At 38.9% G+C, this 27,947-nt stretch overlaps 1 protein-coding gene across 15 annotated transcripts in view; it reads right to left on the bottom strand.

Annotated features, from left to right (window-relative positions):
• The window catches only part of MBNL1 (muscleblind like splicing regulator 1), a 179,433-nt gene extending 162,007 nt beyond the window's left edge, over positions 1–17,426 (bottom strand). For 2 of the 15 annotated variants that reach the window (XM_057545367.1, XM_007188157.3), the window contains exon 1: positions 15,287–15,452. The gene's annotated coding sequence lies outside the window, so the exon portion shown is untranslated. Of the gene's footprint in view, positions 1–15,286; positions 15,453–17,260 lie in introns of those variants that run through there. The other 13 variants (XM_057545363.1, XM_057545365.1, XM_057545362.1 and 10 more) reach the window with 11 other exon arrangements.
• Between the last annotated feature and the right edge of the window lie 10,521 nt (positions 17,427–27,947).

Here is a 27,947-nt window from a genome sequence, read left to right as displayed (position 1 = left end):
TATTATGGGATACAAAGAAATCTTAATAAATAAACTTGGGATTTTTCTACTTCCTAAAGCTTTTGCTTTGGTTTCCAGAAAGCTGAGAGAGAAATTTAGTTCTCAATTTCATCTCAAGTACTTGCTCCATCTCTTTTCCTTCTAACTGATTTGTTATGTCTCTTTTTCACAGTCCTGTTTTATACGTGAACTTACTGTTGCAAACCAACCAACATCCTTTTTTGATGGAGCATACATCACCCATAAATAAAATCATATTAACATTTGTCCTGGTACCAGGTAAGGTTATAGACGCAACACTTAAAGTTGCAGAAGAGAAAAGACATATTAGGATCCAACCATCAAGTAAAGATTGTTCCTCTATAAATATTTCAATGAAAGATGGCCACGTCGAATTAGGATACCCAGTTAGTATAGTGGACAATTATTCTAAAATCTACGACTGTTGGGTTCAGCAACCTATCTTCTTGCCTAGCTGTCCAGTTTGACCTTCCCTGTGAATTAGTGTTTCTACTATGATGCCAAAATGACCTTCTGAAACTTCCAAGGCTTCCCAGGCTGCATATGTTTTCAGCTGTATCAGCCCCGGCTGTCACAGCATTCTGCATGACACTGAGTGGCAAAACTGGAGTATCCTGTACTAGCCTAACCTTTTAAACTTTACAATATTGTGCGGCCGCTCAAGATTGAGTTTTCTCTTTCTGCATTACTTTGTAATGCTACTTCTCTTGCTTATTTGTAAAGCGGTAATTCTAAGCATAAAATGGCACTTTTCTTACACGAAAACGGAATACTTTACTTATACACAGTAAAGCTAATATTGATAGAGGCTTTAAAATAAATATTTACTGACATCTACAAATAATACTTTTTTAATTACTGAAAAGAGTATTTAAATTCTGTGGCAATGGGAACTATAATAATATGTCATAATTTCTGCAATGGCCAATCTGAAATTTGAGAGATGTCTAAATTTTATAATTGCACTTTTATAATTGCATCTTTTCATGTTAACCATTATGTATTCAATGCCTAGCACAGTGCCTAGAATATAAAAGAACCCAAATTAATATTTAAGTGAATGTTGCAGAATCTACATGTTTAATTATACTTCATTTATCATAGAACTATTGCACTGAAACATAGGTGCTAATTTTCTTACCAAAAAATTAGTACATTAGATAGAATATTTATCTTTAAAAAAATACGCCTGAGAATTCTTGGTACACAAAGGGAAAATATTTTTCAAATACACTAATGTCAGGTCATTTACAAACAGGAAACTGTTACTGTGTGAACAGGATAAAGTTTAACAACAGTAGAAAAAAAAAGCAATAGAAATCAATTCATTAAGACACAGTTAAGATTCTTAATAATGATATATATCAACTGTTTGATCTCAAGCCTAATAACTATTAGAGAGTAATAATAAATTTAGATTTACACATGTATGTCAGAATATCTTTTGTTTTGTCACTGACATACTACATTTTCACAAGTCCTACTTGTAATCAGTGCAAAGAACCACAAAATGATATTAAATATAATATTTCAGAGCAAACTTATACTCTAACCTTATTAGTGAATGCATCCCTTAGTTTCATATATTTATTTTGTTCCTTATTCAGCTGTAACTTATGGACTACTTCATAGTCCTTTATGGAATACACATGTACATATGGATATAACATACATATATGTGCACATCACACACACACAGACATGCTCTAATTACTCTGCTAGGACTTGGGGGAAAGTGAGAAAAGTTCATCAGAAATCTCCAAGTGTATGTCAATTCTCAATGACATGTTTGATTATTTTAATGTTGGCAACAGATTTCTATTTTTTAATGATGAGAGAAATGAACTGAATTACCCTAATGCCTTCAATAATGCAGTTGAATAAATTATAAGAGCATTTGCAACACTCTTTTATGGCTCAAGACACTTCTTAAAATGTGCCACTTCAAGCCATCCAATGAAGCAATTGGCAGAACGCTATGTCATTCAGAAGCGACACCAGAAACTTCACAGGTGGTAATGATTTTGACTCTAAAAGTAGATTTTGCTGATCTTGGAGAGCGCTGGGGCAGAGGGTATTAGGTGTGAGTAGAACTAATACTGAGCAAACCACAGAGGCAGATTAGGCCATTCGATACTGCCCTCCTTTCCAAGCCAGGGAAACTTCAAAGTCCACTCCCTCGTCTCTGCTGTTTTATGACCGCAATGCTTCAAAACCCGCCTTTCACATCCTGCCTCCTTTATTAAGTCTTTCCAGAACTAACGTGGACTGAGCCTCAAGTCTACATTGCTGGGTTTGTTGACTTAAGTCGTGCCATCCTGATGGAAACAAACAGGCAGACAAACAAACAGCAAAACTGGGCTGAGAGCTCAGCACCCACAGTACCTTGCCACATGACCCTTGAGCAAATCAGCTGACCTTAAATTAACCTTGCTGAGCCTCCATTTTCTCACCTGTGAACCAGAGACGGGGCCAGCAATGCATAAATCTCACCGCGCTGTGTAAGGACTAAGTAGGGTCACATAAGTAAAAGAATAAGTGCCTACCAAGTAAGAAGCTATTTTTATAATTATTATGATTGCTGATGGTCTGGTCTTTTGTAGTTCTTGTTTTTTTTTTCATTATTTCACAATGAATGGATCTTTTCCTTTGGGCCATAAACTTCAGAAAAGCAGGACCTATAACTCTAATTTCTCTTGAAAATTTCAGCCAAAAATCTTATCATGAAGCTTTTTATGCAGTGGGCTTTAAATAAATGTTTATGGTTGCAAATGAAGAATGGCAAGCCATAAAATAAAAATTCTGAGTTTTCCAACCTAGAATGCAGAATAAATCCTGGAAACAAGGAACAAACACTTCACAGCTGAATGGGGTCTTATAGAATATGCACAGTTGCACTTTCACCATTTGAAAGTTTGGAAGCTAGCCTACAAAATACAGCTTTATTTCCTGCAAACAAAGAAAAGCTGGAGGAAAAAGAGCTTCGTGAGCATATCTAAAACCTTTTGTCACTAAAGTTAAATACAGCACACCTCTCTTTTATGGATTTTTCTTTTCTGTTAACACAGAAGTTGCCGCCTCTGAAACCTGACTGTCAATACTGAGTGTTTTCATCTCCTAATCAGGGAGTTAGTATGAAGAAGCTTCAGGTGAATTATGTCCCCATCTTTCTACAGAAGTGCCAACATCTGAAACAAATTAATCTCTTCTGTCTGGTCTAGAATCACCCTACATTTGGGTCATACTTATTTATCAAATACTTAAACAGAAAGATAAATAGCTTAAGTACTGAATCATGTAATTTTAACAAATTATGATTTGATTTTTGTCTTTTCTCCAATATACAAAGTATATAAAGAGTTAAGGTGTCTACTGGTTGGTTTTAGGCAAATTCCACACTCTGCCCACAAGCAGCCTATTCTTGGCTCTTCCGTGCCCACTTTGTTTTGCCCGTACATTACTTGTGAATATTTCCATCACTACACTGGAAACTACCCTGAGAACAGGGCATATCTTACTCACTTCTTTATCCTCTGATAGGTGGATAAAGCATGAGAGGTGACACATGGACAAGAACACTCAACAAATATTTCCTAATAAGAGAGCTTTCCTTTGAGGCCAAAAGCAATGGCATACAATTCTTCCATCTTCCTTCTCTAAACAATATATCATTTTATTTGGTATATGTTCAAAATAGCTCTATGAAGAGAGGAATCTTTTAGCAAGTGACAAGCTCCAAGAGAACCAGTCTTCAATTAATGCTTTATCTTTTTTAAGTCATCAGGCTATGCCACATAGTGACAGAGAGTACAGACTGGTGTGTGAAGATGATGCAACATGAAAGCATAAAATGACCATATGAAGATGATAAATAAATTTAGCATGTGCTCTGGAGCTATGCCTATCATTTCTTGGTGAAAGTTTTATGGCATCATGTTATTGGCGTGAAAGTACATTATCTTCGCAAAGCTTCCTCCGATTGGATAGCAGATGGCCCAAATGCAATGTTATAATGGGTCACACTACTGCATGCCCTTACCATATCTGCTAAAGACAGGAGGCTTATAAACCTAAGAAGCAAAGATTACAAACAGGTGTGAAACTCTATGCCATTTGTAATCCAATGGCAAAGCAAAAGAATGAAATGTACTTGCCAGCCTTTTAAATTAAATTTATACCTTCTTGAGCCCTGTCAATTCTATGGGTGAAGTTTCAAAACTACTGTATCGTAACTATACCACATTCATTCTCAGCAGAATCATAAAGGGGAAAGAGAATGCTGGTTTTGAAGCGAGGAAAGACCTGGCCTCAATTCATTTCGGCTGCTCACCAGGCTGCGTGAATTTAGGCAAGTAGGTTAACCTCTCCGAGTTTCAGCTTCCTCATCTCTATCAAGAGGATGGTGGTTCCTGCCACACAAGCCTGTTCCCTAATTGTGTAGCGCTATGGTTCTTTTCTGGAAAGGATGTCTCACGTAGAGAAGGTGCTCAAATATGGCAGCTAGCCTCATTCTGTTCATACTGTTCGTACCGTTTCCCTCTATTTTCTGAAAAGATTGCCTAACCTTCAGCCTACGTCAGGCCCGCCTCCTCCACAGAGCATGCCCTAACCATTCAGCTCCACAAAGACTTCCTTCTTTGAATTTCCTCCTTTGGTACTCAACTATATGGTGCCAATACTGATCGTACTGTTAACTTTTCACGTCTTTCTCCCCAACTCAATTACACGTCAAAGAAGAATAGAAACTATGTAATTCTCCTTTGAAACCTCTTCTCCTGACCTACTACCATCCCTTACTTCTGATAGGTGCTCAAAATATGTTTGTCAATTATTTAGCAGAGCACAAAGAATGAATTGATTTCCCTATATTGCCTATTGTTAACATAGGAAAATAACTTTCTAAGTGAAAAGACCTCAGCACATAATAAACTTTAATCCATTACTGAGAAACAGACACAGTAATCGCTTCCCATATTAACTGCTCCCAAAACAATATTTACTTTTAAAATCCAGTCCTCAAACTATATTTCTCTGAGAGAGTCACTTCCCACGGACAATTTTCAGTGAATGTGGTCCCCCAGAAAGCATTACGCAGAATTTCATTTGAAGTACATTGTTTTCAATAGTCTCAATTATTGTTCTGGATATTTCAAATTAATTGTTGGAAAGGTTCTGCAATACCTCAGAGAGACTCTACACCTGGGTTAAAGATTTGCTTGTATTCCCTGTTGTTCACTTTCGCGACGCTCATCAAATCTCTCAAAGTCTTCTGGATAAGGTATTTAAGACCAATTGCCTTATATGAAGGCCATTAAGTTGACAATGCAGCTTTCCCTGAAATTTTCAAATAATGAAAATTCAAATAATGGCTCAAAATAATCTGGAGTAAATTTGTCTAGTTAAGATTGGCCCAGTGAATAGAGAAAGCAAAGAAGAATTTCTAATTTTAATACTATTTAATCTTAGTTACTTTAGGATGAAATTTTCTAAGCATTATCTATAATTCAACAAAAACAGATTTTTACCATATCTTTGTAGCACAAGGCCAAAACCGGTAAGGCAAAAAAAAAAAAAAGTCTAATAATAGAAAAAGGCATGTTCTGAGTGTGGTTTTCACATAATACTAAAAGGCATATAAACAAAAGGCAAAATGAAACAGTTAACATTATTTTCTCTAGCTCTACGTAAACATGCTACATTTAAAGACATAAACAGTGCAATTTTAAAATTATTTTCTGTGGATATGGACCATCTAAATAAAGTGGTAAATATTTATAAATAGAATCTTTTTCTTGAAAACTGTCTTGATTTCATAAGAACTTCTCTATGTGTATTAAATACATTGTTCTGACATGCTCTGCTTAAACTCTCTTAAGCCATTTACTTGTAAAAAGCATTTAAGTGCCTTATGTAAAAAGGCCCACGAGTACTCCTGCAAAGCTTTCTATTCTATTTGAAATATAACTACCCTCACAATTCCAGGTAACTGTTAACTCAATGCAACTGCTTATTTATTCCCATAGGTAAATCATTCTGTTTATAAGAACATCTGATTATTAAGGATCTTTATTTCCAGGAAAAAGAATATCACAGTTACACTGATACCTTCCCTAAAATAGCAAGGTCTGAGAAGTATAAATGTCAGCTACATTGAGCACATTGCAAACTTGTTTTATCATGTATCTATCTGCCACCTGGTTTATCACTGAGGATCATTTACACCAGTGTTCTACATGAACTTTTAACAGGGGACCAGAACTGCCTAGCCGTCAATGAGACATTTCTTAGCAAACAACAACATACCCCTAAAGATGAAATTACGCTTACTTTAGAATTACCAGTTTGGAATAAAGAATTTAACAACCCTGTCTTTTAAAAGAGCTTGACACAGAAATGAACTGTTTTAAGAATTTAACAGGTATCTTCCACTTACCCAAGTTATAGCTCCTGATAAAATATAATTTTAAGTGTTTTTCTCTGATATTTTAAAATACAGTTCTTTATACTAAAAGAGCTCACAAGGAGCAATGTGATGAACAGGGATAACATTAACAAAGTTTTAAAAATTTTGGATGAAAAGTTTTTAAAATTCTTACCATATTTTTTAAATCATTTTTAATACCTCCCATCACCTTTAACATCCACATCTAACAGCTGCTACAGCCTGTGGACCCAAAGCCTGTCACTTTTTCCCTAGCACACATGTCCCTTTCATTCTCCTGTCATTTTAGTCCCTCATCTCGATCCTACAATCTCCACTTCATCCTATGTGTGTCCTATTCTTCCTCTAAAAACTCTCACTAAAACACAACTCCTGTACAGTTACTTGCCAAAGCAAATGTCTCCTAATGTTCCCATTGTGAATCAAACTTACTACCTGGTCCTCAGTGCCCTCCAAAGTGGAGCCCCTATCTCCCTTTCCCACCTGATTCCTCGTTTCTTCTACCCTGTTAACTGCCCCTCCCTAGGCCTTTTCTCTCTCTCCTCTTACTTTCTACCCATTCTTCTAGCGTCTCCTCAAATGCTGTAGAAAGTTTTACTCTTCTGGATTATTCCAAGTGTTTACAGTTTCAATCTCCTATCAGTACCCAACACAAGTATTTTTTAAATTTTGTTTTTATTCTTTGACATACAAGCATGGGTTCTAGAACTGTACTACCTTGGTTCCACTCCTTGTTGTGCCACTTCCTAGTTAAGAAACCATGGGCAATTAACTTTGTGCCTCAGTTTCCCCATCTTTGAAACCGAGATATTAAACAGTACCCATCTCATAGGGCTGTTCTGAGGAATGTGTGAATTAATTCATAAACTTCACCCTGGCACAAAGAAAGTAGTTCAAGATGTTAGTAATCATTGTTAAAGCTATTATCCTCATCACCATTCTTTGTATATGACTGCAAGCAAGACAAAAAATTGGTTAAAAATATGGACGTTGGAATAAAGAAGAAAAAAGATCTCACAACTCTGCAAACTACAAAAAGTGTTTTCTAGTCATGCTAGTCATCTTTAAGATAACAGTCATAAGGGATATTTTACAGCTGTCAGAAAGATTAAATGAGATATTTTGTAAAGAAATGTATAGCAAGTGGCACTTCTATTATTAACATGTTTATAGTTTCGCAGATGTAAGAATTAAACAATGGAAAGAGTAAATGGTTTTTCCCAGTCCACATACCTAGTCACATCTGGTTTGGTGAAATAAAATCTATACATTGTGAGACTTTTGTGCCTCAATCCCCAAAGTCTATTATTCCTTTCAAGATATAGACAAAATGCAATAAATATATAAAGATACGATAATTTTTAAATGATAATAATAACATCAGTATCACCTCTTATATTTACAGAGTGTTCCACTTTTCAAAACATGTTACCCCCAAATGAGGTCTGTTTTTGTTGTTCTACCTGCACTGCAACAAAGATTGTACTTTCAAAACAAATTTAGATATACTGTTTATAGAAACTGATGTATCATTTCATAGCATGGCTTTTTGAAACTAAAATTTAGTAAACAGAAATATCAATAAGGGAATCTTTGTGGAGAATACTGAGTTGCAAACTCAATGGCTCAGAGCTTTTTTTTCCAACTTTCCCTCCCCTAGCTGGCCATTTGCCCTCCTATTATATCTGTGGCCTGTGGCCTAACCTGACTATCACCGTCCCACCCCAGACTATCTTTCTACTATGGTAAGAGCTAGCCATCCACCTAGAGTGCTGAAAGGTCATTGTAAAGGTAATTCTTTTCTGTAATCAGATAAGACAGAAACAAATAAAATGTTAACCTATCATTATTACTATCATCAACAATGCTGATAAACAGATTGTTGAATACTCGATTATATTAAATTTTTTTGGATACAGTAAGCTGTGTATGGTCTGTAAGTTTTAATACTAAGTCAAGTTCAAAAAGTATCTTTAATGATGTACTAAATATGAATATGAACTGCTTAATGCCTTATTTGGCATTCTTGTTATTTAACCTGCTTTTGACGTGTTTTGACTATTAAACTGTAAAGTCTTTCACTGTTTAGATTTCCTCACACTCCCACTGCATATACTATTGTTACCGTACATTTTTCGAATTTTCTGAAGGAGTCTATTCAGTCATAATCATTGTAGACAAATGTCAGTATGCAGGGATTTGGAGTACAGTAAGTATACACAATGTTACCACATCTTTCACAACCATGTACTTAAAATACTCATGAATTATTTTTAAAAACCCACAAAATTGTATTCGCAATTGTGACACTTCTACCAGTGCCTGAAATCATCAGCTATATCTTGTTTTTATTTCTTCACTTTTCTTCTATTCCATGTCACATTAAATTGTATACTCTGGTTGTCTCTGATTAAAATCTCCCTGCTAATATACAGTTCTCTCATTGCTGTTCATTATATATTGTACATTTCCTTTCCCAAAATGAAATCACTGGGTTTTTGGTATATTTTAGTATTACTTCCGCTGCTTAACTTTAGTATATAGATTTTTTAGCAAACAACCTTGTAATTATCAGCTTACTTTTAACCTAGCTTTCTCTTGAACAAATTTTCTACATCCTGGGCTTCCCTGGTGGCGCAGTGGTTGAGAGTCTGCCTGCTAATTCAGGGGACATGGGTTCGAGCCCTGGTCTGGGAGGATCCCACATGCCGCGGAGCAACTAGGCCCGTGTGCTACAACTACTGAGCCTGAGCGTCTGGAGCCTGTGCTCCGCAACAAGAGAGGCCGCGATAGTGAGAGGCCCGCGCACCGCGATGAAGAGTGGCCCCCGCTTGCCGCAACTAGAGAAAGCCCTCGCACAGAAACGAAGACCCAACACAGCCAAAAATAAATAAATAAACAAATGTGGGGTTAAAAAAAAAAAATTTTTTTTTTCTACATCCACTGTTCACCCCAGTTACCCACTTTGGTTTCTGATACATTTGTAACTATTTGGTGGCTTCAAAAACTGATATTTTATGATATTCAACAGTAATACTAATGACAAAGCTATCAATATTTTACTATAGGACGTTTGGAAATCTATATATTTCTACCAGCAAAATGAATTAAATAATTGAACTAGAACATGTATGAAAATTATGTCTGGATGTAAAATGTATACATATGAAAAATATGGAAATATCACTAAATAGATATAATTAATGCTGCTTTAACAGAATAATATTTTTATAATGTTAAAAAATAAAGAATACCTTTTGTTTTCCACTATTAATGCATTAGAACTGTTTGTTCCCTTTATTACACGTATTGGTCAGAGCTACATTAAGATGTACCTTTCCTTATCTCAACTTCCATACCATGTTACCTAGCCTCTGCTTATGAAACATCACTTTCCACTTTACAGTTATTTTCAAAACTTTTACTTCCCCTACCAGACTGCCACCTCTTTGAGGAAAAGGTATACCTTAAGTTTGGTAGATCTCACTGAACCTAGCTTGCTATTTTTGCCAAAATACGTATTTTCCTATGAATCAACTTTACAAAATAAAATAATATCTCAAATCAGCATGCAATGTTTATTTCACATGATTAAACGTGTTCCCATGATCCTAGAATCTTGTTAGCTCTTTAAAACAAATTTATTCTTAATTAAGAGCTCCCCAACTATTTTAAAAGTGGAAATATAGCGAAAATCCAGTCTCAAGATAAATTTTTTTAAGAATCCTTTGGAGGAAGAAATATTGTCATTTTGTGAATTTGGCTAAAGAGAGACTGGAATGGAGTTGATATGTGCATGGACATTAGCCTTTGGATTATGTAGTATTTATCACAATTCTTTTTTTTTTAACATCTTTATTGGAGTATAATTGCTTTACAATGGTGTTATCACAATTCTTTTTAATAATACTATGTTATTTAATATCCAGGTGATTTTAATAAATTGGCATTGCCTTGGGAAAAGTTTTATCTTCATATATATATTCACACACAAATTGTATCCACACTTGATGGGACTATGTACCTTATTAGCTATTATTCACCTCTTTGGGTATATGAAATACACCTCTCGATTTCTTAAAACAATGTCCAAAGAGATGACAGTTTTTTCCTTTGGAGCATATACACTACTTGAAGCATGATACTTATTTCAGAAATACCTTCACCTTTTTAAAATAATTGATCTCAGTGGAAAAGTAATTTTCCACTCTATCCAAATATGCTTACATTTCATCTTGAGATTAATATATCCTGAACTCTTTTTGACAAAGGATCACCACAGAATCCTAGAGCAAGATCTCAGAAATAGTGGGAAAGGTAACAAATACAGAATGCCTAAAACTCTAACATAAATTCTTCAAAGGTTTTTCATTTTTATGGACGCCACAGGCAGAAGTGATAAGATGCCTCTCAGAAAACATGAATAATTATCTGAAAGAGATCTAATGAAATCATTAGAAGACTAACAATAATGTGCAGAAAACTATAACCTCGTATTTGCTAAGTGTTTTTCCAAGGATATAGCTGTAATGCTTATATAAATATATATTTTTATAATACAAAAACACTACTACATAAACCCCGAGTTCCCTACCTCAACTCTAAAAATACAAGATATGTCTAGAGACTTTTAGTGCCCTATGTCAATAGCTCTTCTTGAATCCTCTGCTTTGCGATCAATAATTCTCCAACCATTAGTGAATTTGCTCCATGACTCATCAGAAATGATCTACAAAGTTAATGGGGATCATTGTCCCCCGCAGGCTCCACACATGCATTGACACTCATGGCAGTTATGCCTCCTGTAGTGGGGGACAGATTCAAGATGTCACCAAGCCGGGAGGCAACTCTTCCGAGATTCTCCATAAAACCTGCTCCCTTCCCCCCCCCCCCCCACCAAAGAAGAACTCACTGCATCCAGCCTGTCTTATATCTTTGGCATCCTTCAAGGAAATAAAAGTAAGCATATGTTATATGGATAGAAAAGAACCACGTTTTTTTTCAGTTTAACACTCACTGTGCATGGCAAAATGTACTTCAGTTTTGAAAATATCTGAAAGGAATGTTTCCAGGACCTAGGCCATTGTGCCTTGTTTACCAGTTAGATGCTTTCTCAAAATGTGTTCAAATTATAAAGACAATGTCTCCGTGTATAGGAATTCCTCAAAGCCCAGAACATTACTACAGAAACATATTCTTACCTTTCCTAACATTTGAAAACAATGCCCTCTTCCCTACAGGTGAAAAATCTTTCATTCTTGTGAATTCATTAATCTTCGATTAACATACAGTCAGGAGTTTGTTTGGATTTATTTGGGGTTTTGTTCTCTAAGGGTGGAAAGTCACAGCAAAGGAAAATATATATGAAGCATTTGAAGATAATTGCTATTTACTGAAAACTCTATTTTAAAATAAATTTTAGTGACTCGTTTGTGTTTGGTAACTTCAGGACAATGGTAACTATAGTGTCTCTAAAATGTTCCTAAGTAGCAATCATACTCTATTCTGGCCTTTGAGAGGTGTTAAGACTCATCCCCTAATTATAAGCCTTTTCTCTGTTATTACTACCTCACCATTAAATCTCTAAACTAAATAGTAGTTTTGAGGATACAAAAATAGATGTTAGGTGGTGTGTTTTCTCAAATTTTGGTTACAATGGATAAGAAAGATGAGGTATTCCTATGTATAATAAACTTCTTCAGCTTGTAAAAATAAAAGTCCATTTTATTGTGTTTTGACCAGCAAACTCTTTAGGCTTTCTACCAGAATAGTGCTTTCTTGCTTTACTCTAGAACAGCCCTGTCCAATAGAAATACAATGCAAGCCACACTTGCTATTTTAAGTTTTCTAGTAGCAGTATTTTTTAAAAAGTGAAAAGAAACACGTGAAATTAATCTAACAATATATCCTACTGAAACCAATATATCCAAAATATTATCACTGCCACAGATAATCAATATAAAAAATATTATCAGATGTCTTATATTCTTTCTTTTGTACAAAGTGTTCAAAATCCAGTATGCATTTTACACTTAGAGCAAACCTCAATCCAGAAAAACCACATTTCAAGTGCTCAACAGTCACATGTGGCCAATGGCTACTGTACTGGACAGCACGTTCTAGATTCCAAAAATATGAAGCTTTTTGGCCTAAAAGGCCACACACTTTAAAATCTCCCTATGTAACATCCTCTGTGATTGGTATTGCCATTAGGATTTTATATTGAACCAAATATTTAAGTGACTATATTTCACTCCCTTCGTCTGCTCCCCTGACCTTCATATCTACTGCCCACCCTGATGCCTCAGAGTGTAAGAAAGCCCAATCACCTATTCTTTTCATCTTCTTCTAAGCAAGATCTGAGATAGTCTCTAATCTCTGCATCTTCTATCACCAAGCAGAAAGCCAGAAGGTACAGCAAGGCTATTCTCTCTGTTTCCATAAATAGATATATCAAATACAGGCCTAATGTATGGCGACAATGATAAATGCAAGGGCAATATTTTTGCTTACAGTAGAGACAGGAAATTTTATATAAAAAAGTAATACACCCTTCCTCAATCAGAAATACGATTTTACTCCCTCCCTCCCCCGCCAGGAGAAACCTTGGGATATTCTGTTCTTGTTCTGGAACAGAACCCAGTGTTTCATTTCATAGGAATTCTGTGCCCAGAGGAAGAACAGAATGTTGGAATCAAAATTTAATGAATTCAACTTGGAGTCTAAGTTTGCCCCAAATGTGGAAATGTAAACACAAGCAATAATATCTCAAACCATAAAACACTTTGGATTCTCTGTTGGCATGGCTGCATAGAGTATCACACACGATGTGTGTCTGCACACAAATTTGTTCTTAGTTACATGAGGAAAAAAAAATTAAACTAGGCACGTGAGGTTTTCTGAGTCTCTTAGTAATAATACAACCTGATTATTACGTCTTTAGTGACATTGTAATTATAGACGAATGGATAAACAGGTTTTCTGGTGCTGACCGAACTTGTTCCTTAAAACATAAAAGGCAACTTTTGCAAGGAAACCCCCCTTTAAACAAATAAAACTAAAAGCTTTGTCTACCTTTTGAAGGAAGGCCTAACAACACACTAGTAATCCAAAAATAATTCACCCCCATGCAAATACACAACACTGATGAAAATCAGAAAGCTGGAGATTTCCTAAAACACAGTTTTGAGCTGTGTTTGTCACCAACTTTAAGAAAGCAAAGATACAAGTGACGACAATGTGCTTTCACAGGCTACAAAATAACTTTATTCAGAGTCTCCAGCCATAGCACCATACCTAAGACATTCTAAGTACTGAACTAAGTATTCCTGGGATAAATTTTACAGTCTTTGAACTTTCACTTTAACTTGTCTCAGTGATAACATTTTATCTCAACAGCAAGACAGGGAGAAACACCAACGCTCTCAGGAACCCACAGAGATAACATGGAGTGGATCACCTATGCTGGTATAGAATAGTTATGTACTAAATACCCTCTGGGTATAAACAGGCGTTGTGTTCAAACCCAGGAGGGGGGAACACCGTGTCCACTGGTGTAGTATTTCAAAGCACATTGCAGAGAGCCTGCAAATCCAAAGGCATTAATTATGACTTCTCTCTCAGTGTATTAATTTGTTTGAGAAATTCCTCCGAGTACAGCAGAGTTTACCATCCATTTGCTATCGGCTTGTGCCTGGGCTGGTGGGTACGCACAGTAAAGGCAGTGCCAATAACCTTTCTGGCAGCTTCTTACTCAATCTTAATCCTAGGGAAGCGCACTCCACGGAAATACAGCACAGAATCCTAGTAGCCGCATATTCTCCCGACCCAGGAGAGATTTAAGAACACAATTACTCTTCCAGCTCCACCACTCTAGTTGTAAAGTGCTGTGAGAGGGGCAAGCATAAGCTCCACCATATACCTGCTCGTGTTACAGGCTCTGGAATCAAAGTATTCTCACATGACACATTACTACCAATAACAGATTCCGGCTCCGTTTAAAAAAAGAAAAGGGGGTGGGGGGAGGCCGCGCTACATATTTGTCCTGCTTTTGTCTAAAAATCCAGAACCCCAGTCCTAACTACTTTTCATTCTTTTCAACCTTTCATGAAAGCAATTCAGTCAACTAACTGCGGCTCCACCCTGAGAGCGCCTATACTTACTTTTCTTACAGTTTTTGAGTGACGCACTACAAAACGATGGGAAAAAAAAAAGAGCCCTCTCATGCAGGGCTTCTTCCGCCCTGTAAACTTGGCAAAAGGCAAACTGGACTGAAATACAGCACTCTCCATATAAGGAAGCCCAGCTAAACATGTCATGCGTAATTTATGGGTAGCAGGCAGAGAATTAACCTTTGCGTGCACATATTTGGCCCAGATGAAAACCGGGCTGGATGGCAGCCCCAGGGGCAGGGATGCGGGATCTCTTGGGAGAAACCGTGGCTCCCATCTGATGGACTCGCATCTCCCCCCGGCAAAGGTCGTTAAGTTGTAAGTACACTTCCACGCACCTGTTTCTTTTATCCGCCACCACCACCACCCCCCTTCTTTCTTTCTCTTTCTTTCTCTTAGGCTGCCAAGTGGGAAGCTGGCAGTGCTGACGGTGTCCGCAGAGCCCAGGGAAGGGCTCCTCGCAGCTGGGCTGCAGCTGCAACCTCCCGCTTTCCCTCTAGCTCGAGATGGTGTGTGATAGGAAACCATCCAGCGTGCTGAGCCGGCCCAAGCCTTCTCTCACTTCCTCCTTCAGCCATGTACAGCCCCGAAAGAACACGAACAATGCAGAGCAGCAGACCAGCGCGAGCAAACTGTGAAAATGGAAACTTACCTCTCACATTTTTTTTTCAGAGGCAGCCCGACTGCCGAGCGAGTGCCCAAGGCATTGTGGGAGTCATGATTCCAAGAGGCCCGCGATTTAAAATTGAACTTGTCAGTTCCCGGTCACGGGAGCATTGTGAGCGCCACAACTCATTCAGCTGCAGTGAAAAGACTGTTGCATGTCGCTGTGCAGCCTCTTATCGCCGAGGTCTGGTTTCCGCTGCTGCTGCGCGGCCCCTCCCCCGCCGGCCCAGCCCCACCAGGAAGCCCTGGGCGGACTCGTCGAGCCCCGGAACGCACGCGGCGGCGAAAAAAACGCTCTTCAACTTTCCGCCGCCCCTCGGCTCTGCTCCCCCCGCCACCTCGTCGCCCCTCAACCAAACAAAGTCCGCTGGGGGTGGTCGTTGCCACCCGCCGACCGGCGCGGAGAGCAAAAGGAAACCCGAGCTGGAGCTGGCGAGGTGCATCCCCGCCGCGTCCCGGTGGTATCTTCCATCTTATACGTTCAGCATTATAACCTCCGAGCTATAGTGCAGACAGGACGCACCCCTACTACTTTCTGCTCCTTCCGACTGGCTGAGCCGACAAATCGGTTCGTTGTTGAAAGAGGCCCGTGGATGGGACTTGGTAAGGCAGCCGGCAAGGTTAGACTGAAGGTGAGTCTCAAAATCAGGATAAAACAGTAGGAGCTGGTGGGGCTGCCGCGTTAAAATGCACCACACGGTTTTTGAACCTGGATGGCCCACAGGCGGGAAAGACATCCGCACGACTGCCAGTGTGTATCTTTCTCAAGTAACAGGGTGTCCACGGTTTTGGAATTCCTTAGTAAAACTTACTGTCACACAAGCACGAACACTCACATACCAGCTTCCCATCTACTTTGTAAATAATATTTGGAATGGAAAATCCCCTTCCTTCCCAACTCTGCATTATATGATTTATAGAAAGAGCCCCCTCTTTTCAACATAAAATATTCATTTTCTGAAATACTGTAATAGTCCGAGGCAAATAAGTCATATCATTGCTGGAACAAAGGAAACCACAGCCCCAAATCATAATTCACTGGGTGTCGTAAGATGTAACTTGCCTGCACTTTGAATAGAAAGAATCCCGGACTGTCGTTATGTGATCAAGTTTTAGAGATGGGGGGGGGGGCAGAATTTCCTCTGGATTTAGGGAATAACTTGTTCAATGATGATTCTAATTAAAAACATTTTTTCCCATGTGTTGGACACAGTTTAGGACCAAATGCTAGCTACTGTGCGATGTACTTCCTACAAGTTTGTTAGGTCGTGTTAGAGAGGGTGGGGACAGCTTAAGGAGGAGAAGGAAAAACATCATGAAAGGTGCTAAAGTACAAAAATACTTCTAGAGGCATTAATAACAGACTTGCGTTCTCGACCCTTGGCTGGATCCACAAAACACTGAGTTAATATTGTGCACTGCTCCCTTCCAGAACAAACAAATTAATTAGACGGTGCCACTTCTCAGTGTTAATCATTGAAAAGTACCCAAGCGCACACACAGTGGAAGCAAATCTAAAAGGAAACCGACACTTTCTCAGAGAACAGGGATGGGCATTCTCTATCTGCCAATTGGTAGCTACCCCAAGCTATGAGGACTTCTTTTCTTCTAATTCAGCATTCATTTCAACAACTACATCAAGTGCCTGCTATGCCAGAGATTCGAGAATGGATAACACAGAGTTCCTACCCTCAAGGATAATACCTCTACTAGGGAAGAGAAAAATAAACCAATTAATTCCGCCTGAAGGATTAATGCTAAAATGATGAAGGCAAGCCCAAGATGGGCCTGAGTAGAGTCAGGAAAGCTTCCTGGAGGAGTGACTTTAACAGGTGCCTTGAAAGGTGTGTAGAAATTAGCAAGATAAAGGGAATTGAGTCCAGGTCCATTGGAGAAAAGAGCCTGGCAAATACAGTGGACCTGCCAACCTTTCTGTTAGAAGTACAAGCCGGATACTTACAGGAGAGTGGCAGCAAATGAGCTAAAAGTAGGTCTGAGTTAATCCAAGGAGTCTCAACTTTACTCTGAAAACTGTGATGATCTAGATGAGTTTACACAGCAAGGAGATGATGATAGGTGAAATTTGGACTTGAATTTCAGAAAGATCCTGTAGCAACAGCTTGGAGGGTGAATGGGAGTGTAGGGTGGAGGCTGATGGAAGAAGGGTGAATGGGTGTGGACAGACTGGAAAAATGACTCATGCAGGGAATGAGGAAGGGAGGAGACTCCCAAGTCCCTGGCTTAGCCTACTGGATTGTTTGCTACTTGCTTTTTAATTTCTCCGGTTTGCCTCCATTCTCCTTGACAATAAACCTTGACTTCTGAGCTGGGCCACCTATGCCTGTGCCAGCAGGTGGGTGCCCTCACTGGCTTCCATGTGCCTCTCCTCAGAATGTCCAGTGAACCGCTGAGGGCTAATCCTGGTTGTAGGAACTGATTTTCAGTTGTTCTCAGACCCTTGCAGACTTCCAGGTTAGAGCTTTGGTGTTCTTCTTTCATGTGGGTTAGAAAATTCGCTGTTGGGAGCAACATGGTGAAAAACAAGACTTTGAACCTGTGTGGTGCAAGAGTGGAAATTATTTTTCCACTTCAGCACTGGAGGAGGGGACACGTTCTGGGAACAAAAGAAAAATTGAAGCCGAGACAAATTTTCTGCTCCACTGAACAGGATACAAAGAAATACAAGAAAGACCCTTGAATGTTAGAAACAGTAGAATAAACATCCTAGTAAATGACAAAGAAGAGAGGAAAAAATGTTATTTCACATAAGAAAACTCATACAAAACAATGGTCAACCTAGGACTCCAAAGTGAGTCAAAATAAATTATGATATAAAACTTCATTGCCACTGGTTTAGCTTAATTTATTATCATTGATAATACTATAACATGAATAATGACATTTAACATTTTGAAGCACTGCAGCAAACACCAGATCATATGTTAAAAATATTAAATCATGTTGCCAGCTTTCAACTACCAGTGGCATTCTAACCACATTTCAAATTGTGGAAATTATTAAAAAATCATTATAGTAATGAAAAGTAAATAGTTCCCATTGAGAATACCAATCATATACCCTCAGTGCTAGGATAGCATTATGGTTTCTCTTACTTCTATGAAGTGTAGTTTTAGTTCATAGGCTCATGAGTAAGTATATCTATAAGTATAAAAAGAATGTCATTTGTGGGTGGAGAGGGAAATTATAGAAAACAATTTCAGATGAAATAAAACTACATTTTCAGATAAAGGAAAGAATATTCACTGCAGTTTCCTGAAATATTTCAGACCATTCAAGTCTTAATTATACCAATGAATCCCAATAGAAATACAGTTAAGGAATATGGTTTTCAGAGGTAACATCAGCTACCTGGTTTACCAATAATACAGATAAAGGAAATGGTAGCATTTATCCTTTTCATTCAAATGAGAGTCTTTACGGCACTGTGTAAGTGTGTGTGTGTGAACTGTATCTTTCTTGTCCTACACACCACATGTATAGCTCAGTAAGCTCTCACTGCTGTCCAAGTATTTGCCTTTTCTGCCCCTCCCCCAACAAATCATCTAAATGAAAATATCCCAAGGTATGCTTCTCAAAACTCGAAATATGAAAAGGTCTTGAATCACAGATCTAGGAATACTGTTTTTTTTTTATAGCAGAGTAAAAAGAATCCATTGCAAGATAGTGTCAAAACTGGGACCCAAATTCAGGCCCCATGATTTTTGACCCATGTTTAAATATAGATGGTTAAGAGAAGAAGCTGCTGGAAGGCAATGAAGAATTGGAAACACTTTCGTATGGTGAATCTATTTTAAGTAGATGCATTAAATGTATCTCCATTCAGTTTCACAGCAGGGAAGGGGGTGGAAGCATTCTTCTGTAGCCTGGATTCAAACTTGTTCAGATATCTGAACAAATATACTTGATAGAATTGTATGAATTTAGTTTACCTAAATTTAGTTTAGGACCTTTATATATTTCACATATCAAGTAAGTTTTTAAAATTATGCCTAGTATTTAAATATAAATAATATATATTCTGTTGTGTGTATATATAGTATGTTATGTAATAGAACATGTTGCATATATAATATATATACCACTTAATGTACAAAACACATAAATGTAAAAATATATAAAACCAATATATTTGTCTTAAAATGTTTATAAAGATTAAAACTGAGTTAAAATATTAATTTTATCTTGCATTTTTCAATTAAGCTATTTTACCTAAAAGTTGAATCTAAATCTTCATTATAATCATTTTAGCATCTAGAAATAGGGAAATAGAAAGCAAATACGTTTCAGAATTAAAGGTTTAGAACCACAGAATTTTAGTAGAGAATGGAACATTAGAGCCCATCTGGCCCTGTTCCCTTGTTAGGCCAGAAAATATTGTATAAGTAAACTGGAACCATGACAGAGAAGAACTAGCATCAGTGTCTTCTGATTCAGGCCATTTATTTTCATCATTTTTCTTAAAGACACCGGGGCAACAAGAAGCTCTAATATAGGCATAAGTGCTCCCCAAGTTTAATGTGAAGAAGAGCCACATTAGATTTCTAGGAGTATAATTCTTTCCTCCCCTATTTCTTCCTTGTTTTTTTCTTTTTTTCTCCTTTCTATTTTTCCATCCTTCCTTCCTTCTTTCCTTACAGAAAACACTTTCACACAATGCCTCTGTTTCACAAATGTTCATGGAGTATCCACTGTGTTAAGTCCTGTTCTAGGCAGTATGGTTACAGAAATGAACAACACATCCCAACCACTTCCTTCAAGGAGTTTACAGTCTCTTAGAGGGAGACAGGCACTAAACAAGTAAAGAATAAATATGTAGGAAAAGATAGACATCTGAGGCAATTTCAGATGGAGGTAAGTACTATGAAGTAAAAGAAAGCAGGTTGAGGGGAAAAGGAGGGGAGGTTGTGTGTTAAACAGGATGGTTGGTCAAGGATTGAGATGGTCAGAAGTAGGCAGAGTCCTCAAAGAAGTGAGAAATATCTGGGGAAAAATCATTCAAAGCAGTGGGAACTTCAGGTCTAGAACCTTGAATCCTGAGCTCATGCTAGGGCTGGAAATCCCATGACTGATAAAAACTAATGGGATACCTAACCTCAAGGAGCTTACAGTCCAGTGAGAGAATCAATGAATCTTAATAAAATTAATCACACTCAAAATGCAAAGCTCCAATCATGATAATTTTGCTCAGCGGGAACCATTGACATGTTTGGTTATATCGGAGTTGGGGGTGCCAGTATAATTGGCACAGGATCCAGATTTGCTTTTCACAGAGATAACTAGATTATACTTGACTGCTGTGTGCAGGAGCCTGATAGTCTAATCGCAGAACAGAACGCAGGCAATACACTGCCGCTGAGAATGAGAGCAAACCAGAAGAGTGGGCTCTGGCCAGGACGGCAAAGGCAGCAAATGGCTGAAGACCTGAGAGAAGAGAGTGATGTAGTTGCCTATAGCAGTGAGATACAGTAAACATTAGAATCTTCCATCTCAGAGCTGAAGAGAATCCATAAGATGACCAGCTCCAGGCCTTGAGAGAAGTGAAATGTGTGTGTGTGTGTGTATGTGTGTGCATGAGAGAGATTTATTTCTTCCCTCAACACAGGATAGAAAACTCAAAATTACTGAAGACAGAACATTTTCATAAAATTCAGCAGTGATTCCAGTTCCCAGAAATAGACACTGATTATATTACATTTTACTTTTTTTTCCAGGTGTTCCTCAACACATTTTTTTACACAATTGTTATTGTACTACATGTGCAATTTTGTGCTGTTATTTTCCCCACTTCACCTCATAATATAACTTTATAAAGCAAATAATATCTCCATGTCATTCATATTCATTATAATCCTCATTTGTCACATAAGGTAACAGAGACTGGAGAATTGACCCCTGACCAAAACCTCACAGTTAATAAGGGGTCAAGGGCTTCCCTGGTGGCGCAGTGGTTGAGACTCTGCCTGCCAATGCACGAGACACGGGTTTGAGCCCTGGTCTGGGAGGATCCCATGTGCCGCGGAGCAGCTGGGCCCGTGAGCCACAACTACTGAGCCTGCGCGTCTGGAGCCTGTGCTCCGCAACAAGAGAGGCCGCAACGGTGAGAGCCCCGTGCACCGCGATGAAGAGTGGCCCCCGCTTGCCACAACTAGAGAAAGCCCTCGCACAGAAACGAAGACCCAACACAGCCATAAATAAATAAATAAACAAATACTTTAAAATAAATAAATAAATAAATAAAATAAGGGGTCAAGCCTCCTGCCCCACAGTGCAGCATTTCTGAGCCTATGTCCCAGATCCTGAAGTCATGTGTCTAATGTGTAATACATTTCTAGACACTCTATCTAGTGTATACACACTGTCTTCTAATACAGACTGTCATTAAGGAAAAGAAAATGTACAATAATGGTCTTTTAATTAGTAAAAATGTTACAAAAATAAGTATGAAACAGATACCAGAAGGTCAAAATGGACATATTACCTATATTATGTTACCTTACAATATATAATTACATGTAATATTGTGAAATACTTTCTTCCATCTCATAAAATGGTGTGCTGTGGTTTAGCAGAGAATCTCCTTGTAATCTTTTAAAAACAGTATCTATTAGATCTAACAGTATAAATGTTATAGTGTAACTATTTTATGGACTGTAATCCACACATTTCTACATGTTAACTCTGTTCTATGTAGAATAAAAGCATCTGGAAAATGTGGCCATTGCCTTATTTCTTCCTAAATGCAAAAAAAAAAAAAAAAAAAAATTTGAAATTGCCAATAGCAAGGTTGATTTTTCTCTTCCTAAACGTCCACTGTATCTATTTACTCATTTATTTCTGAAGTTCCTTTCTTTTGGCTTCTATGATATTCCACATCCTTCTTTTTTCTCATTCCTTTGTGTGGGTTTTCTCTCTCTGGATGTTTTGTCGGCATCTCTTATTCCTGCTTCCCCTTCTGTTTCCAGAAATTACCTTCAGACCATGTCTCAAGTGATGTCCTAAAGCAGGGGTCCCCAACTGCTGGGCCACGGACCAGTACCGGTCCGTGGCCTGTTAGGAACCAGGCCACCCAGCAGCAGGTGAGTGGCAGGCAAGCGAGCGAAGCTTCATCTGTATTTACAGCTGCTCCCCAACGCTCGCATTACCGCCTGAGCTCCACCTCCTGTCAGATCGGCGGTGGCATTAGATTCTCATAGGAGCGCGAACCCTACTGTGAACTGCGTGTGCGAGGTATCTAGGCTGCGTGCTCCTTATGAGAATGTAATGCCTGATGATCTGAGGTGGAGCTGAGGCAGTAATGCTAGCGCTGGGGAGTGGCTGCAAATACAGATTATCATTAGCAGAGAGGTCTGACTGCACAGAGACCATAATAAATCAACTGCTTGCAGACTCATAACAAAACCCTATAAGTGAGTAGCAAGTAAAAACAAGCTCAGGGCTCCCACTGATTCCGCATTATGGTGAGTTGTATAATTATTTCATTATATATTTCATTATATATTACAATGTAATTGTCATTGTATAATATATATATATTATTAAAATGTAATAATAATAGAAATAAAGGGCAGAATAAATGTAATGTGCTTGAATCATTCTGAAAAACCATCGCCCCTCCACCCCGCACCGGCCTGTGGAAAAATTATCTTCCACAGAATCAATCCCTGGTGCCAAAAAGGTTGGGGACTGCTGTCCTAAAGGGACTTCTGAATAAGAACAACTTTTGTCACATGAATAAATGGTGGGAGCTTCATCTACACGTCTTTTTTCTCTTCTTCCCTCTTTGCCTTGTCCAGTAGTGTGGGAACTAAGCAGTACAGTCATAAATTAATTCTAATGTCTTAATGTAGGCATCAGGGTGCTCCCTGCTGCTCCTTGATTCATCTAACAAATATTTATTCAGCACTATGTATCAAGAGTTACCGGGACTTCCCTGGTGGCACAGTGGTTAAGAATCCGCCTGCCAGTGCAGGAGACATGGGTTTGAGCCCTGGTCCGGGAAGATCCCACATGACGCGGAGCAACTAAACCTGTGCGCCACAGCTACTGAGCCTGCGCTCTAGAGCCCGCAAGCCACAACTACTGAGCCCGTGTGCCACAACTACTGAAGCCTGTGTGCCTAGAGCCTGTGCTCCGCAACAAGAGAAGCCACCGCTATGAGAAGCCCGCGCACCGCAACGAAGAGTAGCCCCTGCTCGCCACAACTAGAGAAAGCCTGCGTGCAGCAACGAAGACCCAACGCAGCCAAAAATAAATTAATTAACTAATTAATTTTTAAAAAAGTTACAACTGCACTGGGGACACGGAAGTTAAGATCTCTTCAAGGTGCTCACAGTCTAATCTAGTAGAGGGGAATGGGGACAGACAGAGGGAAAAAAACCCTACACATTTGGAAAAGAGCGTAGCAAGTGAAATAATTCAATTAAACCCATGTGCCAAGCAGATGGCAAAGAGGATAGGGCTGGGCAAGGCCTTGCTCCTCATAGACTCCCAACCAGCTGGCAAATGGTATAATGACCTGGCACACGTTAAGGGCCTGACGGCAGAAAGAAAGACACCGAAAAGTCAGGAAGAGCCATTAGACAGACAAGCGACCTGACAATAGGAACACTTTAACAAATCATTGCCCTAGCAACGTGAGGAGAAGTTTGTTTTTCTTATGTTTCATGCTGCCATTACGTAAAGCCTACTGAGTGTCAAGTCTAGTTCCCAGACGCTGCGGCTTCAGACAGGCAGCCTTCCTCACCTGCCCTCAGAAAACTCCGGGCCGCCCTCGCGACTCTCTCTCTCCTTGTTTCCCCCAGACCTTCAAGAGTAAATCCCCGGCTAGGTGATAGGAGATTATCTGATTAAAGTCATTCACACTAAGGCGAGAATGAGGCTTAATCCTTCAAAAGTGTTTGCTCTGACAAAAGGACAGCTTGTTAACCCTAATGAACTGCTAATAGGCAGAAGCTAGAGGGCTCTGTGGATCCCTCCTCCTCACTTTCCCAGACTCCCCGACCCCACGTCCTTCGCTTTCTATTTCCCCTCCTGAAATAAAGGAAGAAGGGAAACTGGTGAATTCAGCAATATTATGGATCCCTATTACACACATTATCTCTTTGAACCCTCACAAGAGACGTGTGACATGGTATTTATGAGGCCCTCCTAGAAATGAGGAGACTGAAACTAGAGCAGTGGTTCTTGACTTTGGCTACATTTTGGATCCATAGAGTACAACCGTCTATCTCTGGGTTGCAATTAAATCAGAATTTCTGGGAGTGGCACCCAAGCTCCAATTTTTTTTTTAAAGAACTTTTTTTTTAAAAAAAATATCCTCAAGGTTTTTATTTATTTATTTTTGGCTGCGTTGGGCCTTCGTTGCTGCGCGCGGGCTTTTCTCTAGTTGCGGTGAGCGGGGGCTACTCTTCGTTGTGGTGCGCGGGCTTCTCATTGCGGTGGCTTCTCTTGTTGCGGAGCACGGGCTCTAGGCGCACGGGCTTCAGTAGTTGTGGCTCGCGGGCTCTAGAGCGCAGGCTCAGTAGTTGCGGCACACGGGCTTAGCTGCTCTGCGGCATGTGGGATCTTCCCGGACCAGAGCTTGAACCCGTGTCCCCTGCATTGGCAGGCGGATTCTTAACCACTGCACCCCCAGGGAAGTCCCCACCAATATTTTTTTTAAGTTTCTCAGATGATCCCGCTGTGCAGCCAAGTTTTCCTACTGCTGAGCTACAGTTTATGAAATAAAATCCCTCAGAATCAGTGGCAGTGCACGGACCTGCTCTGTTCCCTCCCCTTGGCAAGTTTGTCTGACGCAATAGAAACAGTGTTCTCTGCAGGAAACATTATCTCAAATCGAGTTTAGGTTTGCCCACATGCATGTAGAAACGCAGGAGGCAGGCTAGTTGTGGGGAGGTTAGATGCTGCGGCGCCTCTGTCATGCACCTGGTTGGACATGGTGCTCCTTAGGCCACCAAAATATGTCTCACTTTATAGCACGTAAGCATCAGTGACCTGTGGGCTTAAAAACAAGCCAGAGAAACAATCAAGCCCACACAGAGGATGATCCTACATGTTCTATAAGGCTTAGGTTGCTGTTTGCTTAAAATTCTATACCCTGCCTCTTTCTGAGACATTGTGATCATGAGCACAGTTGAGAATGACATCAGGGCCTCTGAGTATCCTGGGCCACTTCCTTCTGGATTTATTTATATCAGACTAAAGAAAAAGATATATATATTCTAGAATATATACATATATGTATATGCATACATATATATGAAAATGTTATATGAATATATATGTATATATATGACATTTTTAGAAATAAAAAGTCTTTGGCAAATTTTAGCATGTTTTATAAATTCACTCAACAAACTAACATAGTTAAATCATAAATACAAATAAATTAATAGGACGTTTCTCATTTGAATCTCATTTGCGGGTAATGTTAGAAGTCTTAATTTACTGTCTTTGTGAATGTGCCGTCAGCCAGAAAGTGGCTCTCCTGGCCACACCTGGCTGGACTCAAATGCCTGTATTTCTGTCACCGGCTTAGCAATGAGTAACTGCTGACAGGACCTGATCCCATCTAGCCTTCTCAGTAATTTATGTATTTCTAGACAATGTTGACCATTCTTCTCCTTTTCAAACTTTTCTGGCCGTAGGCCACCAGCTCACCAGTAACTGCTGCATTTTCACTCTAAGTCGTTTTGCTGTCAACTTTCCTATCTGGTCCACAAATAGTCACTGAGCACCTGGCATAATTCTGGCCTTTCCTGGAACCTGAGGCTACAGGGGGTGTAACACTAGACCCCAAGCCTCTTGAAACATACAGTCCCACAGGGGCAATAGATGTGAAATAATAAGTAATTATAATCAATTAAGTAAACAATACAAATTTGCAAAGTGTAGCGAAAGGGAAGGAAAAAAAATGTGAACAGGTGAATCTAAACTCAAAAGACAGACAATTATTATTTTTATGATCTCCCCTTTATTTCACTGAATTCAAACATCTGAAATTATAGCTCTGTGAGAGCCACCACAGTACTTAAACTACACATCTACACTGCTTGAATTCCTCCTCATTTGTAAGACAGAATTCTATTACTGGTTGTGTGAAACAGTGACTTTATTTCTGTTAAGATGAAGGGTGTCCACCACACAGCCCCCAAGGGCAAGGTTTAAAGAAATCTGTGACTGATCATTACTACTCTGCCCTTGTTGTGTTCTTTGGTGTTTACTTTCATTCATTTCCTGGGTTTAATCTTTTAAGGCTATGACATCTACAGACAAAACCAGCTTCTCTCTCACACTTTTGGAGAGTATAGTATGTCAGCTTTAGAATTAATATATGAAAATGCACTTGTATTATCTTTGTTTTTGTCAAAGTTACAGGCTTTTTTTATCCTTGTTCCTGATGTAAAATTTTTTTTACTATTCCTGGATATAAAAGGTAATATGTGCTTATTTTAAATAATGTATCAAGTGCCTTTGATAGGAGTTTATTAATTCTGTTCAGGTGCCACCGTAAAGATGTTTATGCATGATTATTCTAGACTAGCAATAGAGTGGTAGCGTACAACTCCTACCCACATGCTTACTCCCATGCACAATGTAACTTCCTTCCACAGCTTCAAGACGCCCACGTTCCTGCAAAAGCACTTTCCTACCTGTCATTTAGTCTTTACAATTAAATAAAGAAAAAAGTAACTGTATAAAAGAGGCTGGCCACTCTGAGCCTCTCTTTTCATAAAGTCTTTCTTCTCTAAAGATACTCGAAATTACAGACTTAGCCAGAACAGTTTTTCTCCTTGTGATGACTTTGAAGTCTGTTTATTCTCAGAATATACTGGTAGGTCTTTCTTGGAAGAAGCTGTAAACACTTCGTCAGGTTCCTAAATACTGAAAACTCTACATGGTCCCTAGGAAGTTAACTCAGATTAGACTTGAACTTGTAGAAAAGGGCATATTTGTCACTAAATATCCGATTTATGTGAGGCAGCCAAATTATTAGGAAAACGGAGTACATGGATGTTAGTTGGCACAATTTTGGATATCTTCCTTACCATGATGGAAGAAGACAACTGAAGTAAGTCTATTTCATTTATGACTAACTTACTGGGTGACTAAAGGGAACACACTGTCTACTTTGGGGTTATTGGCAACAGGTATACACATGCCAAATATGACACATGGGCCAGTTTCCACTGGCAAGAGTCACAGCTGCTGCCACCTTGCCCCTCTGCCTGTGTTGTTGCATGTTCTTGAAACAAGGCATATCCATCTCCCCCAGCCTCGTGCAATGACCTGTGTTTGCACCACACTCTTTAGAAGAATCAGGTTAAAAAACAGGAGGTAATTTTTCAAAAGCTGCTGCTCTGCCCATGACCTTGGCTCCTGTGAGATAAAAGAGTCTTTGGAGTCTACTAGACATGAGATTCTGGACAGTCTCTCCAAGTCTCAGTTTCCTGTGAACTTAAAATGTCTACCTCATAAAATTGTGCTGATGAATGACTTCATGAGAATTAACCTAACATGGGTGAGGCATTTGATAAGTTATAGCTCTTGCTATTATTTTAAGTGGATAGTAATTATGAATTTTAAAATCTAGACTATTTAAAGAACAAGCTCAGTTTAAACTTCAA

This window comes from Balaenoptera acutorostrata, chromosome 4 (genome assembly GCF_949987535.1).
Source record: "Balaenoptera acutorostrata chromosome 4, mBalAcu1.1, whole genome shotgun sequence".
Taxonomy (NCBI): domain Eukaryota; kingdom Metazoa; phylum Chordata; class Mammalia; order Artiodactyla; family Balaenopteridae; genus Balaenoptera; species Balaenoptera acutorostrata.
Note: the sequence above shows the minus strand (reverse complement) of the source record. Positions and strands in the feature narration are given on the sequence as shown.